Genomic DNA, 19,190 nt, shown 5'->3' with positions numbered 1-19,190 from the left:
GAGGCTAGGAAGAAACTGCAGCAACTAACGAGCAAAATAACCAGCTAACATCATAATGACAGGATCAGATTCACACATAACAATATTAACATTAAATGTAAATGGGCTAAATGCTCCAATTAAAAGACACAGACTGGCAAACTGGATAAGGAGTCAGGACCCATCAGTGTGCTGTATTCAGGAAACCCATCTCACGTGCAGAGACACACATAGACTCAAAATAAAGGGATGGAGGAAGATCTATCAAGCAAATGGAAAACAAAAAAAGGCAGGGGTTGCAATCCTAGTCTCTGATAAAATAGACTTTAAACCAACAAAGATCAAAAGAGACAAAGAAGGCCATTACATAATGGTGAAGGGATCAATTCAACAAGAAGAGCTAACTATCCTAAATATATATGCACCCAACACAGGAGCACCCAGATTCATAAAGCAAGTCCTGAGTGACCTACAAAGGAACTTAAACTCCCACACAATAATAATGGGAGATTTTAACACCCCACTGTCAACATTAGACAGATCAACGAGACAGAAAGTTAACAAGGATATCCAGGAATTGAACTCAGCTCTAGATAAAGTGGACCTAATAGGCATCTACAGAACTCTCCACCCCAAATCAACAGAATATACATTTTTTTCAGCACCACACCACACCTATTCCAAAATTGACCACATAGTTGGAAGTAAAGCTCTCCTCAGCAAATGTAAAAGAACAGAAATTATAACAAACTGTCTCTCAGACCACAGTGCGATCAAACTAGAACTCAGGATTAAGAAACTCACTCAAAACCACTCAACTACATGGAAACTGAACAACCTGCTCCTGAATGACTATTGGGTACATAAAGAAATGAAGGCAGAAATAAAGATGTTCTTTGAAGCCAACGAGAACAAAGACACAACATACCAGAATCTCTGGGACACATTCAAAGCAGTGTGTAGAGGGAAATTTATAGCACTAAATGCCCACAAGAGAAAGCAGGAAAGATTCAAAATTGACACCCTAACATCACAATTAAAAGAACTAGAAAAGCAAGAGCAAACACATTCAAAAGCTAGCAGAAGGCTAGAAATAACTAAAATCAGAGCAGAACTGAAGGAAATAGAGACACAAAAAACCCTTCAAAAAATTAATGAATCCAGGAGCTGGTTTTTTGAAAAGATCAACAAAATTGATAGACCGCTAGCAAGACTAATAAAGAAGAAAAGAGAGAAGAATCAAATAGATGCAATAAAAAATGAAAAAGGGGATATCACCACCGATCCCACAGAAATACAATCTACCATCAGAGAATACTACAAACACCTCTATGCAAATAAACTAGAAAATCTAGAAGAAACGGATAAATTCCTCGACAAATACACCCTCCCAAGACTAAATCAGGAAGAAGTTGAATCTCTGAATAGACCAATAACAGGTTCTGAAATTGTGGCAATAATCAATAGCTTACCAACCAAAAAGAGTCCAGGACCTGATGGATTCACAGCTGAATTCTACCAGAGGTACAAGGAGGAACTGGTACCATTCCTTCTGAAACTATTCCAATCGATAGAAAAAGAGGGAATCCTCTCTAACACATTTTATGAAGCCAGCATCGTCCTGATACCAAAGCCTGGCAGAGACATAACCAAAAAAGAGAATTTCAGACCAATATCCTTGATGAACATTGATGCAAAAATCCTCAATAAAATACTGGCAAACCGAATCCAGCAGCACATCAAAAGGCTTATCCACCATGATCAAGTGGGCTTCATCCCTGGGATGCAAGGCTGGTTCAACATACGCAAATCAATAAATGTAATCCAGCATATAAACAGAACCAAAGACAAAAACCACATGATTATCTCAATAGATGCAGAAAGGCCTTTGACAAAATTCAACAACCCTTCATGCTAAAAACTCTCAATAAATTAGGTATTGATGGGACGTATCTCAAAATAATAAGAGCTATCTATGACAAACCCACAGCCAATATCATACTGAATGGGCAAAAACTGGAAGCATTCCCTCTGAAAACTGGCACAAGACAGGGATGCCCCCTCTCACCGCTCCTATTCAACATAGTGCTGGAAGTTCTGGCCAGAGCAATCAGGCAGGAGAAGGAAATAAAGGGTATTCTATTAGGAAAAGAGGAAGTCAAATTGTCCCTGTTTGCAGATGACATGATTGTATATCTAGAAAACCCCATTGTCTCAGCCCAAAATCTCCTTAAGCTGATTAGCAACTTCAGCAAAGTCTCAGGATACAAAATCAATGTACAAAAATCACAAGCATTCTTGTACACCAATAACAGACAGAGAGCCAAATCATGAGTGAACTCCCATTCACAATTGCTTCAAAGAGAATAAAATACCTAGGAATCCAACTTACAAGGGATGTGAAGGACCTCTTCAAGGAGATATACAAACCACTGCTCAATGAAATAAAAGAGGATACAAACAAATGGAAGAACATTCCATGCTCATGGGTTGGAAGAATCAATATCATGAAAATGGCCATACTGCCCAAGGTAATTTATAGATTCAATGCCATCCCCATCAAGCTACCAATGACTTTCTTCACAGAATTGGAAAAAACTACTTTAAAGTTCATATGGAACCAAAAAAGAGCCCACATCGCCAAGTCAATCCTAAGCCAAAAGAACAAAGCTGGAGGCATCACGCTACCTGACTTCAAACTATACTACAAGGCTACAGTAACCAAAACAGCATGGTACTGGTACCACAACAGAGACATAGATCAATGGAACAGAACAGAGCCCTCAGAAATGATGCCGCATATCTACAACTATCTGATCTTTGACAAACCTGACAAAAACAAGAAATGGGGAAAGGATTCCCTATTTAATAAATGGTGCTGGGAAAACTGGCTAGCCATATGTAGAAAGCTGCAACTGGATCCCTTCCTTACACCTTATACAAATATTAATTCAAGATGGATTAAAGACTTAAATGTTAGACCTAAAACCATTAAAATCCTACAAGAAAACCTAGGCAATACCATTCAGGACATAGGCGTGGGCAAGGACTTCATGTCTAAAACACCAAAAGCAATGGCAACAAAAGCCAAAATTGACAAATGGGATCTAATTAAACTAAAGAGCTTCTGCACAGCAAAAGAAACTACCATCAGAGTGAACAGGCAACCTACAGAAAATTTTTGCAACCTACTCATCTGACAAAGGGCTAATATCCAGAATCTACAATGAACTCAAATTTACAAGAAAAAAACAAACAACCCCATCAAAAAGTGGGCAGAGGACATGAACAGACACTTCTCAAAAGAAGACATTTATGCAGCCAGAAAACACATGAAGAAATGCTCATCATCACTGGCCATCAGAGAAATGCAAATCAAAACCACAGTGAGATACCATCTCACACCAGTTAGAATGGCCATCATTAAAAAATCAGGAAACAACAGGTGCTGGAGAGGATGTGGAGAAATAGGAACACTTTTACACTGTTGGTGGGACTGTAAACTAGTTCAACCATTGTGGAAGTCAGTGTGGCGTTCCTCAGGGATCTAGAACTAGAAATACCATTTGACCCAGCCATCCCATTACTGGGTATATACCCAAAGGACTATAAATCATGCTGCTATAAAGACACATGCACACGTATGTTTATTGCGGCACTATTCACAATAGCAAAGAGTTGGAACCAACCCATATGTCCAACAACGATAGACTGGATTAAGAAAATGTGGCACATATACACCATGGAATACTATGCAGCCATAAAAAATGATGAGTTCATGTCGTTTGTAGGGACATGGATGAAACTGGAAAACATCATTCTCAGTAAACTATCGCAAGGACAAAAAACCAAACACCGCATGTTCTCACTCATAGGTGGGAATTGAACAATGAGAACTCATGGACACAGGAAGGGGAACATCACACTCCGGGGACTGTTGTGGGGTGGGGGGAGGGGGGAGGGACAGCATTAGGACATATACCTAATGCTAAATGATGAGTTAATGGGTGCAGGAAATCAACATGGCACATGGATACATATGTAACAAACCTGCATATTGTGCACATGTACCCTAAAACCTAAAGTATAATAATAAAAAAAAAAAGAATAAATTTGTGAAGAATCATCATCTTTATGTAAAATGTGTTGCTTCTATATCCAGGAAATAATACAAATGTTTACTCAGGTGGTTTTGTGTACCTGCCAAGAGAGTTGTGGCAGATGCTGTCGATACCTTGTCCTGTGTCCCCTTGGCCCATCTGAGTTCACCTGTCACTAAGGATTCCAGAATGCTGACACCTTCCCACCCTGATGCCTGCCTCTCTCTTCTCTGCCTGAGGACTTTTTCTGGCATCATATGAACTTGCCCTACTCCCCCTGGGAGCACCCCCAAAGTGTGTGGTTTCAGGGGTCCCAGGGCAGTTCTCCCCAATGGGAGATGGGAGTCTGTGGATAAATGTTCCAACTCCTCACTCTTGCGGCTGGATGACCTGAAGTTGCTACCACCCTGTATCTCGTAGAATGTTCTGTGGGGGGTGAAGCTCCAGTTGCTCACAGTAGTTGATCCATTACCACACCTGCACATGTGTGGATATTAAAAATGGAAAGAGTTGTAGCACATGAACCTTAGAAGCTGCTGGATTTCTAGGGAAACAAAGGAGCGAAAAAAGGGTGTTTTCTCTTCTGCTTGGGGCATTACCTGGCTTAGGGGTGGGAAGTCCCTGGGGCATCCTGAGGCTTCCAGAACCTCCACGGTGGTGACTGTGGTGGTCCATGAAGGAGGGCCTGGCTCCAGGGACTCGAGCCTGAGAAAGGGACTTGTTCTTCATGGATACACATGCAGGAACAAATACCCGTATTTCCACAGTCCTTGGACAGGCAGATGCTGTTTTGTAGGAAACTGGGTCCTGCATTAGCAGGTGAGGAACCCAGATGTCTCCCGAATCTATCTTCAGTGCTCTTTTTACTCCCAGCTCTTTACTTGGCCTTGGGGGTTGGTTGGGGGTGGGGACAATAAAATAAAGAAGCATTTATAAAGGAAGCATGTTTTATCTTCAGCTTTCTTCCCCTATTTCCTCTCATTGAAACTCAATTTGCGTATGCTATCATTACACGGTGGTGGTTTCCCACTACATCATGAATGGACCTTGTTGGTGATGAGTTCCTGAAAGTTTGCAGGTAATTCAAGATGTTTCTGAAATAAAAGTGTGAAAATATGTCAAAAGTGTATTAACTTTGTAAATGTACGTTATATAAAAGGGCCTCTCCTTAATGAATGTATTTTGTGGGTCCATATTCTCAGATGCTAGGTTTGCAAGGGATGTCTTCAAGCAGCTTTCATGTGACTCCTGATCTTGGGTAGCTGGGATCCCTCACACAGTGTTCTGGGAGGAGGGCAGTGCATCCTCTTAGAACACTGCCTTCACCCTCCGTGTGATTGTTCTTCATTAGGATGGCAGCATCCTGAGGCCCTCTGAGCCTCCTCCCTCAGCTAGATCTTTGTCTTGTTACTTTGAGTGTTGCCAGCCAGGGTCAGCTTCCAGGCTTGCTGTCCTGACCACACCGTTCTTTCCCTCCAAACCCTTGGTGTTCAAAACACTTACTATTGGCGTGTCACAAGTTAAATTCTAACTCTATATCAACTTCTATTCTCTATCTTGTTTCCAGCTTTGTTTACTCATCCTGTGGTATTTTCTTGAGAGACACACAAAGATTTTAATGGTTGTCATTTTTCTGATAGACTGTTATTTCTTTGAATGGGACTTTATGGCAAGGCTGACCTGAGAGCAGGGCTGGCTTTAGGTTAAGTTATAATTGCCTGACTGGGACAACAATGGAAAATGCCCCCACATTTTTAAATGAGTGACATCTGAACAGAAGTTAATAGCATATAATGGAAACAAAATCAAATGGCAAAATTAACAACATGAAAGTAAAAATGGTCAGAGGTGATGTCAAAGCTCATACACAGTAGTGTTCTTTTTTTCTTGTTCTTGTTCTTTTATTGAGTAAAGCAAATGAGACCAACCAGGATTGGAAATGCTGCCATTTGAAGCAATCTGGAAAGTTACTCTGAAAACTCTGGCTTATAATTGTTCATATTTTGCTTTTGACTTTTCTGCCAGGGAGAAGCATCTTGAGACTGCAAAGGGTAGAATGAGCACTGGGTCAGAGGGAAATGGAAGCTCAAATGGGCTGAGGGAGGAGGCAGAAACTTTCATTTGTGTTAAATGCATTCAGGTCTCCAGGTCTGTTGGATCATATCTTAAGGAAGTAACAATTTGTGCATGACAATGGAGTGTCATACCTGTGGCTCAAGCCTCACAGCAAACCTCTACCTTCTTAGAAGTGGTTTGTCTGAGATGACAAAGTATTAGCCCTAATATACACATAATATTAAATGGTGCTACGGTTTGAATGTGTCCCCTCCAAAATCCAGGCATTGAAACTTTTTTTTTTTAGACGGAGTTTCGCTCTGTTCCCCAGGCTGGAATGCAGTGGCATGATCTTGGCTCACTGCAACCTCCGCCTCCCAGGTTCAAGTGACTCTCCCGCCTTGGCCTCCCAAGTAGCTGGGATTATAGGCACGTGCCAACACACCGGGCTAATTTTTGTATTTTTAGTAGAGACAGTGTTTTTGCCATGTTGGCCAGGCTGGTTTCGAACTCCTGACCTCAGGTGATCCGCCCACCTCGGCCTCCCAAAGTGTTGGGATTACAAGTGTGAGCCACCGCACCCGGCCCAGGCATTGAAACTTAATGGCCCATGGGACAGTATTAGGAAGTGGAGGCTTTAAGAGGTGATTCAGTCACGAGGATTCTTTCCTTGTGAATGGGATTCAGGCCCTTTTAAAAGAGGCTTCACACAGCAGCGTCTGGCCCTCTTGCCCTTCTGCCTCCTGCCATGTGAGGACACACTGTTCCTCCCTGCTAGAGGATGCAGCATCAAGGTCCCATCTTGGAAGCAAAGAGCGGCCCTCACCAGACACCAAACATGCCAGCATCTTGATTTTGGACTTCCCAGCCTCCAGGACTGTGAGAAATAAATTTCTGTTCTTTATACATGTGTCTCAACCATTCCAGATGTTGAGGATTTGAATTTATTTCCACAAGTCTCAAAGTCTTTGGTGATGCAGGTGGTGCTGCTGAAATGTTACAAATCAACACGTGGGTTTCTTCTTTGGCTAAAAAATATCTCCAGATTCCAGATGATACAAAGTTTGGGTTAGAGTATTAGGGAGCATCCATGGCAAGATAAACAAAGCCACTCAGCCTGGCTTGAGTTAAATGAAGTTTGTTATAATAAAGCAACAGATGGCAACCACCACGGAGTGGGCAGCCAGGCCTTGTCAACCTAAATAACAAACATTTTGAAAAGAAAATGATATTTATTTGGGAATAGGCATTGCGATGGAAATGCATGTACTATAATACACTATGTGCCTATTCAGGGAGGTAAAGGAAGATAAGGGTTTTTAGAGGAAAAATAAGGAGGGTTACATAACTGTTTTGGGATAATTATCCTTGAATACAAGGTTCAATAACAAGGGTAGCACCAGTCTGAGGTTGGACAGGCAGTTGCTGGGCAGTTGTCCTTGTAGAGGTATTTTTTTGTGTAAGGTTGAGATGGACTTTGTGCAAGGTTTTGATTTTTGCAGTCTTGAAATAGTTTTTGTACATGACAACCCTCTCTTCAAGGTCTCATCTGGCTCCGTTTGTTGGGATTTTTAACATAGGTGACTTCATTTTGATTCTGAGAGCTTTCACAGCCTCATGTCGCAGTATTTAAAACACTTGCTCCCTACTCTCTCCTCCTTTTATTGGATCATTGAAGTTATTTTTTCTTGTAAAAGCAATACATATCAAATAGACATATTAGAAAATATAGATAAGACTAAAGAAAACAAGAATAAAAGAAAATGAAGAAAATATCTAAAATATTTATAAAATATTCATGTCTATCCCCTTCATATTACTTTTATATATACATATAATTTTTCCTTACCCAAATACAATCATAGTTTTTGAGCTAGGCTCCGCCTCCACCCCATATCACAATATATTCTGCAACAATATTTTAATGGCTGCATAGTATTCAGCCATTTAATGGCTGTATATCACATAGCTGGGAAGAACATCCCTGTAGTTAAACAAGTTGTCAGGAGTAGAAGGTGCAGAAAAGATGGGCATATTTTTAAGCTTTTGAGGCATGCAGCCAAAATGGTTGCACCAATTTGGATTCCCACAAAAGTGTGCTCTGAATATCCCAGCATGATATTATCACTTTTTTCCTAATTATTACCAATTTGATAAGTGAAAATGGCATTTGTTTTGGTGAATTATTAAAGCTTTTTGATTGCTGTAAAGTTAATTGTGAAACCCTGGCTTTTACAAAGAACCTCAAGAGACAAAGTGAGGAGGAAGCATATTCGAACAATTTTTAAAGTCACTGGCTACTGGCTTCTTGGTCTTTTTTCGGTGTCTTATCTGGATAAGGAACCCAGCTACTCCTGTAATTGATTTAACACCCCATGTTTCTGGTTACCTATGTGAATGCTGATGTATTCATCTTGGAATATTCTCAGGTTATTTTCCCTTTATAAATGAACCAGAGAAATATGTGAAATTATGATAGAAAAGTTTAGAAAGTTGAGAATTTCTTTCTGGTCAGACATCTGTGAGAAATTATTATCTTTGAAATTCTTCTTATTGTGTAATATACTTTGCTGAGGCAAGGTTTTCTCTTTCAACGCATTCTTTGTTTATAAGAAACTATGTCAGTTGCAATAATTCTGTTGGACAATTTTCTTGCTTTCTGTTCCATCTTTTTTCCTCTAAAGAACAGACAAAAGAAATGAGAAAGAATAAGAATGCTATATTTCATTGGTATTTTTCAACTTTCTAAGATTTTGGTGCTCAAAAAATTGTATAGAGGCATTCTTATGTATACACTGCTTTTATGTTTATTTGTTGGAATTGTTATATTCCTTCCCAGTAGAGAGGTACTTGCTTAATATTTGTGGAATTTGTAAGTGGAAATCATATATAACAATAATGCAAGATTACTCATAGGAAAATAACATTTCTGTGTGACCACCTGATGTTGGCTATCAGAAGAGGGATTCACTTTGGGTTATTTTTCTAATGATATTGCCAGATTTATCTTAATTTGTCCACAGCTTCTCCTAGTTTTTCTTGTCCCAAGGGCACACATTGGCAAGAAGCTTGGGGTGGTCAGGGAAGTAGTTTTTGTCCAGGAATTGAGTTAATTTGGCCCACATGATCCCCATGGCCATTGCTAAACTTCACAAAGAAAAAGTACATCATCAAAATAAATCCTAAAATTCACAATACAACAAATATATAAATGTAGAAAACTACAGTTTCAGAACTGATTAAATAAAAGGAATCCTCAGATCAAAATGTCAGTTTTAACTGTAGTGTTCACAGCTGCATGTTCCATAGCTATAAGCCACATGTGCTCTTTAAATTTACATTAAAAAATTTAAATAAAACTAAAATTTAATTCCTCAATCACACCTGTCACATTTTAAGTGTTCATTAGCCACACATGGCTGATATTGATCGAATAACTTTTATTCTTGTTTTTTTTTAAGTTGTCTGTATATTTTTATCTTGAAAAACATTTTTAGCTGGAGAGAGACTGCTCCTCCCTGGGCCAGCCAATTCTTAGAGATAGCAAAGGACCCAGCCAGGAATGTGCCTTTGATGTGAAAACAAACCAATCCTAAACCAGACCTCCCCTGTCTGGCCCATGCAGCTCAGGAAGCAATATTCCTCTGCCTTAATCATTCCAGGGCCAGGTACTGGGCAACTAGAGATCACTACTATAGGCCAAAGATCAACAAAATTATGCAAACGAACCAATCCTAAACTGTTTACCCTGCCCTGTTCTGCTTTTCCCCCTGAAGCCCCAGTGAAGGCTCTAGCCTCGGCTTTCTCCTCCTGTCTTTTGCTTCCTGACCACTCTGGTGTCTCTCCCATGTGGCCCTTTATGGCTTGCCATGCCTCCTGTCTCTACTCTAGGACCTGTGAGTACAAGAGACTTTGTTTTTTCCTGAGCCTCTCCTGTGTTTCCTTTTGTAGCTGCACATGCTCATCTCATAAAAGAAACAAGGGGGCCAGACGTGGTGGCTCATGCTTGTAATCCCAGCACTTTGGGAGGAATTCAAGACCAGCCTGGCCAACGTGGTGAAACCCAGTCTCTACTAAAAATAGGAAAATTAGCTGGGCATGGTGGTGAGTGCCTGTAATCCCAGCTACTGGGGAGGCTGAGATGGGAGAACTGCTTGAACCCGAGAGGCAGAGGTTGCAGTGAGCCAAGATCGCACCGTTGCACTCCAGCCTGGGCAAAAGAGTGAGGCTCCATCTCAAGAAAGAAAGAAAAGAAAGAAAGAAAAAAGAAAGAAAGAAAGAAAGAAAGAAAGAAGAAAGAAAGAAAGAAAGAAAGAAAGAAAGAGAAAGAAAGAAAGAAAAGGAAGGAAGGAAGGGGAGAAAGAGAGAAAAAGAGAAAGAGAAAGAGAAGGAGAGAAAGGGAGAAAGAGGAAGGAAGGAAGGAAGGAAGGAAGGAAATAAGGGAAATGCATACAGAAAGGTAACTGAAAAACAGAAGTTACATATGTTCATGTTATTCCCCAAACACACTTTAAAGAGTTGGCTTTTATTATTGTTTTATTTATTCATTTATTTATTGAGATGTAGTCTTACTGTGTTGCCCAGCTGGTCTCAAACTCCTGGGGTCCAGCAATCCTTCTGCCTCAGCTTCCTGAGTAGCTGGAACTACAGGTGCTCACCACCCCACCTGGCTAGAATTTATTGTTCAGGAATAAAGTTTAAGCTTTTGTGAGTGAGGAATATACTTATCCAACCCATTAGTGTTGAGCTTGTCCGTGTAAATTATGCTGGCCAATGGCATGTTAGTGGATGCGGTGTGTCCAGAGGCTTGAAATGTGCTTTTCTTCTTGTTCTTCTGCCTCCATCATGAAAAGAGCCTGCCTTAGACAGCTATTGGTCCAAAGAGGATGAAACACTCCTGGATCCAACCTGCAATTGAGATCCAAGCCTGCCAAACTATGTTGGCCCAATCCCAGGCAACCTGAGGATGCATGAGTGAAAATCAATTATTTGGTGTTGAATGCCAGTGAATTTTGGGTTGATGTGCTGTCTCATACCATGCTTACCCTTTCATCTTTTTTTTGAGACAGAGTCTCGCTCTGTGGCCCAGGATGGAGTGCAGTGGTGCAATCTCAGCTAACTGAAACCTTCACCTCCCAGGTTCAAACAATTCTCATGCCTCACCCTCCTGAGGAGTAGCTAGGGTTACAGGCACCCGCCACCACACCTGGCTAATTTTTGTGTTTTTAGTAGAGATGGGATTTCGCCACACTGGCCAGGCTGGTCTCAAACTCCTGACCTCAGGTGATCTGCCCACCTCAGCCTCCCAAAGTGCTGGGATTACAGGCGTGAGCCACCACGCCTGGCCCCTTTCATCTTTTTTTTGTATAAATTGTTCTCTCTGCTTTGAATATTCTCCCTATCTTTGTCCACCTGGGTGAAATCCTTGGTATACTTCCAGCTCCACATTCAAATATCACATCTGCTGTGCGATCTTCCTGGATTTGTTTTCTTCTACCATCTAAATACAGTTGTAAGAAATATTTTTTAAAAAGCACCCAAACTTTAAACAAATTTTCTACTCACACTCACTACACAATACTTCACCTCTGGTCACCAACATGTGTGGGGATTTCTTCCCACCAAAACCCAATTCTCTGGTAGACATCAACTACGTGTCATACAATGTAACTCAGAGTTAGTAGGCATTGCTCCATTATCTCATTTCCTGGATAGTATTTCTTGGCTCTAGAAGTGTTTATGATTTTTTTTTGAAGTTTTCTTCTCCTTGTATAGTTTCAGTGTCTTCCAGTTGATTATTTTGTGTCTGTTTGGGATTTATCTTTCATGTACGTTTCTTCCTCAGCCATCTGGCAATCTGCTCACGTGGAAGGGTGAGCCCTTCACAGCTGATTGGATGCTCCGAGTGCACAGGTGGGGCTTGGCAGCTTCAACTGTCTGGGCTCTTTCACTGGAAACCTCTCTGCTTCCTGTTGGAATGGTGGCTAGCATTCTGGGAACTGCATGAGGAATGAGGCCGGGGGAGGGGATAGGGCTGCCCCTGCATCCACAATGCCGACACTCATGTGGTTCTCCTGTTCTCAGTGTGACACCTTGCTTTCCACTGAGTTCAGTGTCTCCTAACCAGATCCTGTATTCACCCTCTTGAAATGAATTTCTGGCTTTCTGCAGGGGAGGGCAGATAGTCAGTGATCTGGCTAAACAGAGTTGGGGAGATCTGGGGATCTGACAATTTCTTAAACAGTTTTTTTCCAATTCTCCTTACTTCAGCCTTTTCCTCCATCTTCATGTCCAGAGGGACCAGGTGTCACCAATTAATCAGCCTTTTGGGGATTCAATGGTAAAAATAGGGCAGGCCTTTGGCTTCCCCGCTGCCAGCCCAGCATTCGATTCCAGGGATCAGCGACCTTAGTGACCTCTCCAAATTGCCCTTGCTGCGTCTCCTCCCCCATTCTCCCTGTGCTCACCGCCCATGGTATTTTCATGAGTGTTCAAGCTGCTGCTTTTACACAGGAGTGCTGATCACGCCATCCTTCTCCAGCCATGCTCTTCTCTTGGCTTCTTGAGTGCCCCGTTCCTGGTTCCCTTGTCTCCCACTGGCACTCCTCTTGTTGCTGCCTCCCCCTCTTCCTCCTCCTCCTCCTCATCCTGTACGTGGGTGCTGCCACAGGACTTCAGCCAAGGCTCCCATTTGCCTCTGTCTCTCCAAGTGATCTCATCTGGTCTCATGGTTTTAAACAATATCTGTTTGCTGGTGACGCCCAAATTTTCATCTCTAGCCCTGCTTTCTCCTATTTGAGTAGATACTAGAAGGAAATGAGAGTCAAGCTCCATGGATGTCTGGGAGAGTGGAATTCTGGGCACAGGGGGCAACAAGTGCTGGTGCTAGAGATGTGGTCTGCCCCGCATATTGAGGAGCAGCTGGGATGACCTTGAGCAGGAAGGACATACGGTCTGGTGTTTGAGTTAGGAGTCTGTGGTGGCCATAGCTATCACCTACTACCCCGCTCTACAGGAGAACAGATGGTGAAAATAGTGGAGTGTACAAGGTCAATGCTAAGGGCATGACCAAGTCTTGGGGCCTATCTGTAGGACACGAGAGTCACGGGACTGACGGCTACATACTTGATGGAAAAGCCAGGTGTGAAAACAAGAAGGCCAAAGGTAGAAAATAGAGTACATCTTATGACCTTGCTACTCAGACTGTGGTCCCTGGACCAGCAGCATCCGCATCATCTGGGAGCTGGTTAGAAAGGCAAAATCTCAGGCCCATCCCAGACCAAATCAGTATTTGCATTTTGGCAAGATCCTCAGATAATTTGTTTGTACATTGAAGTTTGAGAAACGCTGCCTTAAGTGTTCCCAGTGAAGGACCATTGGGCACTTGGAGGAGAGTAGGTGTCTGATGCTCACACAAGTTCATGAAGATATTCTGCTCATGGTTTGGAAGGCCTATATGTTACTAGATTATACAGTCACCGACCATGGAGATCTAAGGGACACCCAGGCAGAGAGTGTCAGGGATGTAGCCCAGGGCATCCTGGCACTGGAGTGGACCTCAAAGCTTGGACTGGGTACCCCACAGGTTCCTTTCCAACACCAAGAAGTTGTGCTTCTATATACAATACGTTTGTACATTATCTTTGCCTCCTTGTGCAAGTGATTTCTGTAAGACACATTCCATAAGTGGGCACACTTAAAATTTTCATAGATATTGCCAGATTTCTCAACAAAAAAGGACACCCATTTGCATTCCTGGTATCAGAACACATGTGTTCTCCACGCTGTTGCCAACATAACTTATTAGCAATCTTTTACATTTTGGTACTTGGATACATTAAAAAGTTATATTTAGTGATTCAAATTTATATTATTAGAAGGTTGGACATCTTTTCATGTGTATTGGTCATTTGTATTTTTTGCCCTGTAATAAGGCTGTTCACATACTTCTCTAATTTTTTTAATAAGGTGGTTTTTCTCATTACTGATTTATGCAAACTTTTTGATAAGTGGGAAATTAATTTTGGTCTTTTTCGTGTATTACAGATATTTTCTTTTGATTTCATTTAAGACATACACACACACACACACACACACACACACACAAGCACAAACATACCTTTACAGTGTAGAAATTAAAAATTGTGGCCAGGCACTTATGCCTGTAAATCCCAGCACTTTGGGAGGCCAAGGTGGGCAGATCACTTGAGGTCAGGAATTTCAGACCAGCCTGGGCAACATGGCAAAACCCCTCTCTACTAAAAATTAAAAAAATTAGGCAGGTGTGGTGGTACACGCCCATAGTACCAGCTACTCAGGAGGCTGAGGGGGAAATAATCGCTTGAATCCCAGAGGGAGAGGTTGCAGTGAGCCAAGATTGTACCACTACACCCCAGCCTGGGTGACAGAGTGAGACGGTCTCAAAGAAAAAAAAATTAATAAATTTAAAATTGTTAGTCACATTCATTTATCATGTCCTTTGTGGCTTCCAGGTTTCATGTTCATGCTTAAGAAGGCTTTCCCCCTTCCTAGCTTATTTTAAAAATGCACCCATGCAGGCCCAGTCAATTCATCAAATGATAAATTCAGTCTTTTAGAATTGTATCTTCTGTGGACCGAATGTTTGTGTTCTCCCTCCACTGCCCCCGACCGCCACCCCTTCATATGTTGAAGCCCTAACCCCCAATACGATGGTATTTGGAGGTGGGGACTTTGGGAAGTAACTAGAACCCCTGATGGGACTAGTGCCCTTATAAGAAGAGGAAGACAGGCCGGGTGTGGTGGCTCACGCCTGTAATCACAGCACTTTGGGAGGCTGAGGTGGGCAGTTCACAAGGTCAGGAATTTGAGACCAGCCTGGCCAACAGGGCGAAAGCCTATCTCTACTAAAAATACAAAAATTAGCCGAGTGTGGTGGCTGGTGCCTGTAATCCCAGCTACTCAGGAGGCTGAGGCTGGAGAATCGCTTGAACCCAGGAGGCGGAGGTCGCAGTGAGCTGAGATGGCGCCACTGCACTCCAGCCTGGGCGACAAGAGGGAAACTCCATCTCAAAAAAAAAGAAAAAAGAAAAAAAAGCAGGAAGACAGAGGACTCTCTTTCCACATGTGTGCACCCAGGAAAGGCCATGTGAGGCCACAATGAGAATATGGCCCTAGTGTGCAAAGGCAGAGGGAGAGGGAGCATTTGACTGTCAGCAAATTGTTTTCTGGTGAATTGACCCACAGCCCAGAAACCGGCTCTTGGGTGGATTGATCAATTTACAGATTTTTCATTTTCTCCATCATTAGTTGCTATTTTTATTACATTCTTCTTTCAGTCTTCTTTATGTTACTGTGTTGAGTGCTGGGTTAATTTTTCCATTTCTTCTCAAGTCACAATGAGAGCATTTAAGGCGATGCATTTCCCTTTGAGCACAGCTCTTGCCTCTCTTCCTCCATGAAACTGTTGCAGTACAAAAGAACTTATTCAGCTTGGACCCCAAAGTCCAAATTCTAATGGGACGCTGTGGGGTCTGTGGTAGTAATGAGGCCTGGCCCTTCTACTTCCTCCTTTCCTACTTGTATGGCTCTCCTAGAACCAGAAAACAGGCTTGTCACGAAAGCTTCTCTACTTCATGGAACTTAAACAAGTGTGTGCTGTCACATTCCAGTGCTGCTTATCGTGGCTAAGCCATTTAAACCTCAGGGATTAATAGAAGAGTTACTACATGTTTTGTACGGGTTTTTGCATGTTTGAAACTCATTTTGAACTATCTTGAGTATTTAGGCTTTATTTAAAATGAAAGACTATTAAATCACCTTGTGGCTTACCTTTTATCCCCTCCATAAGCCTTTATATCATTTACCATCTGGAGTCTCTGAAATGCTCCGTGTTAACAATGTTTAAAGAATTAGATTAGATTAGCCAGGTGCGGTGGCCCACGCCTGTAATCAGCACTTTGGGAGGCCGAGGCAGTGGATCACCTGAGGTCAGGAGTTCGAGACCAGCCTGGCCAATATGGTAAAACCCTGTCTCTACTAAAAATACAAAAATTAGCCAGATGTGTTGGCGCACGCCTGTAATCCCAGCTACTGGGCAGGCTGAGGCAGAAGAATTGCTTGAACCAGGGAGGCAGAGGTTGCAGTGAGCCGAGATTGTGCCACTGCACTCCAGCCTACGCAACAAGAGTGAAACTCTGTCTCAAAAAAAAAAAAAAAAAAAAGAATTAGATTAGATTATGTACAAAAGTGTACTTATTTATAGGAGCATCTGTAAGATTCTTCTATCTGTTCATAGTTAACTAGCAGCAAAATATTTTAAATTACAGAAATTCAGTAGATGTTTCCCTCCAATGTTTCATTCATACAGAATGTATCACGTTAACCAAACAAAACCACTTATATTTCCTGAAGAGAAAAGGTGGGAAAAGATTTCATCAGTTACTAGCTCCCCCAAAAAATGGAGAAACGAGGGAGAAAGGATGGAAGCTAGAAAAATTTTGCATGCAATTACTAAAAAATATATTCTCAACCACTTTGACCAATTATAGGTGGATTTTGTGAAATCTACATATGTGTGTGTTAGTGAAAGTTATGTTAACTTTATTTTCTGACTTTATACTGCAGTTGAAAAATATGTGGAAGTTTCCTGGAGGCCTGTCAGAGCCTGAAGAAGATATTGGCGTGTATCTCCCATATTTTTAATTGGCTTGAAAATGTTGAGGAAATTAATGTGTTTACTTTCTTGCTTTATAGCTAAGAATAAAAATTTAAATTTTCCAATTTGTTCAGACTGAGTCTGAACATTTCAGAAATTACCTCAGAGCTGATATAATTAGCAGCATAATTTCTAATATTACAGTTTATTCCATTAGTAGAAATAATATCATTAGGAACATGCCACCTATTCTGTTTATGACTGCTTCTGGATTAATCTGTCTGAAAAGGAGAAGTGGAAAATACAGTATAAATTTCATCACTAAAATATGCTATTTTAAAATCTATTTCCTATATTGTATTTCTAATCAGATGTATTACTCTTATTATTTCTATTGTATGTGTTAATGATTTTATGTAAAAATGTAATTGCTTTTCATGAGTAGTATGAATAAAATTGATTAGTTTGTGTTTTCTTTTCTCCAAAAAAAAAAAAAAAATTGTAGATAAAAAGGCTATGGAGAAATGCACCCCAGTATTAACTGTGGTTAATTCTGGGTAAGTGGATTCTGGGCAACTTTTTTCTTTGTATTTTCCCTCCAATTTTAAACCTTTTCATTAGCATGTATTAATTTTATAATTTTAAAAGTGCTTTTAAATGATAGAAAATTTAAATTTTTTATATTGTGTAAATTGTAATTATGTAAAAAATAATATGTATATTAATAGGACTAAAAGAGATGTGCCAAAACATTAACAGAGCATTTTTCTGGGTGGTAGCACAATGGATGATTTTTATTCCTTCCTTTTGCTAATCTGTATTTTCTTATAATATATTTGTATATTCTTTATTCTTTTCATAATGGAAAAGTTAATTTTCTTTTTAATAAAGTAAATAGAATTCTGCCAAGATGTCCTGGGTACAGAGCTCTTCTTTTCACAGATGTTTCCTGCAATGTAAAGAGTTCTTTGAATTTAAATATTCAGATTTAATCTTTTCATTCTTGGGACAGTTTTGTAACTGCCCAATAGGGTTCACCTTGCCCACTGCCTAGGCAGAGATGATTCATCAAGATAGGGGAATTGCAATACAGAAAGAGTAATTCACGCAGAACTGGCTGTACGGGACACCCGAGTTTTATTATTTCTCAAATCAGTCTCCTCAAGTATTCCAGGGTCAGAGTTTTTGAGGATAATTTGGTGGTGGGGGGCAATGAGTTAGGAGTGCTCATTGGTTGGGTCAGAGATAAAATCATAGGAAGTCGAAGATGTCTTCTTGCGCTGAGTCAGTTCCTGAGTGGGGACCACAAGATCAGATGAGCCAGTTATCAGTCTGGGTGGTGCCAGCTGATTCACAAGTGCAGGAACTGCAAAATATCCTAAGCACTGATCTTAGATTTTACAATAGAGATATTATCCCCAGGAGCAATTTGGGGAGCGTCAGAATCTGTCTCCAGCTGCATGACTCTTAAACCATAATTTCCAACTTTTTGACTAATTTGTTAGTCCTATAATACAAAGGCAGTCTAGTCCCCAGGCAAGAACGGGGTTTGTTTTGAAAGGGATGTTATCTTTGTTTCAAACAATAAACTATAAACTAAATTCCTCCTAAAGTTAGCTCAGCCTATACCCAGGAATGAACAAGGACAGCTTGGAGGTTAGAAGCAAGATGGAGTGGGTTAGCTCAGATCTCTGTCACTGTTTCAGTTATAATTTTGCAATGGCAGTTTTGGTTTTTCTTAACTATGCCTTTGATTATTTGTTCTAGTCTAATGGTTCTTGCTTCTTACTCAGGAACACCCTCTATTCTTGGGTTTCATCTCTGGTCTCTATACTTTTATATCTATCATCTTCTCTCTCATTTTTCATCACTTTATCATTTTTCTCTTTATCTGGGAGAGCTTTGCAAGTTTATCCTCCACGTCAGTGCCCAAAGGACAGCCTCTCTCATCCTGGAAATGGGATTATAAGAAACTCATATCTGTTTAGAGAAGAAATTGAGAAACAGTCTGTGAATGCAGCCCAATTGAATGATGTAAAAGAAGTGACGGGTTTTAGTGACATCCAAGAACCCTGGGAGCATGTGTCTGGGATTGCTGCTTGAGCTCAAACCATGGGCCTGACCAGTTAGGATAGCGTGGCAGGACAGGCCCACATGAGAGCCCAGGAGCCAGCTGGGAACCCCATCTGCCTCCTAGGGAGGGGAGGCCACAGGGGAAAGAGAGTCACAGGACAGATCTGCTGGGACCAGCCCTGATACACAGATGCTAATACACACAAAGAGTTGTTTCCAGAGTTCTAGCACCGCAGCTCCTCCCTCCAGGAGGAGCTCTTTTTTGAGAAAAAGTCTTGCTCTGTTGCCCAGGCTAGAGTGCAGTGGCTTCATCTTGGCTTACTGCAACCTCCATTTCCTAGGTTCAA

The sequence above is a fragment of the Nomascus leucogenys genome, chromosome 13 (assembly GCF_006542625.1).
Source record: "Nomascus leucogenys isolate Asia chromosome 13, Asia_NLE_v1, whole genome shotgun sequence".
Classification (NCBI taxonomy): domain Eukaryota; kingdom Metazoa; phylum Chordata; class Mammalia; order Primates; family Hylobatidae; genus Nomascus; species Nomascus leucogenys.
Note: the sequence above shows the minus strand (reverse complement) of the source record.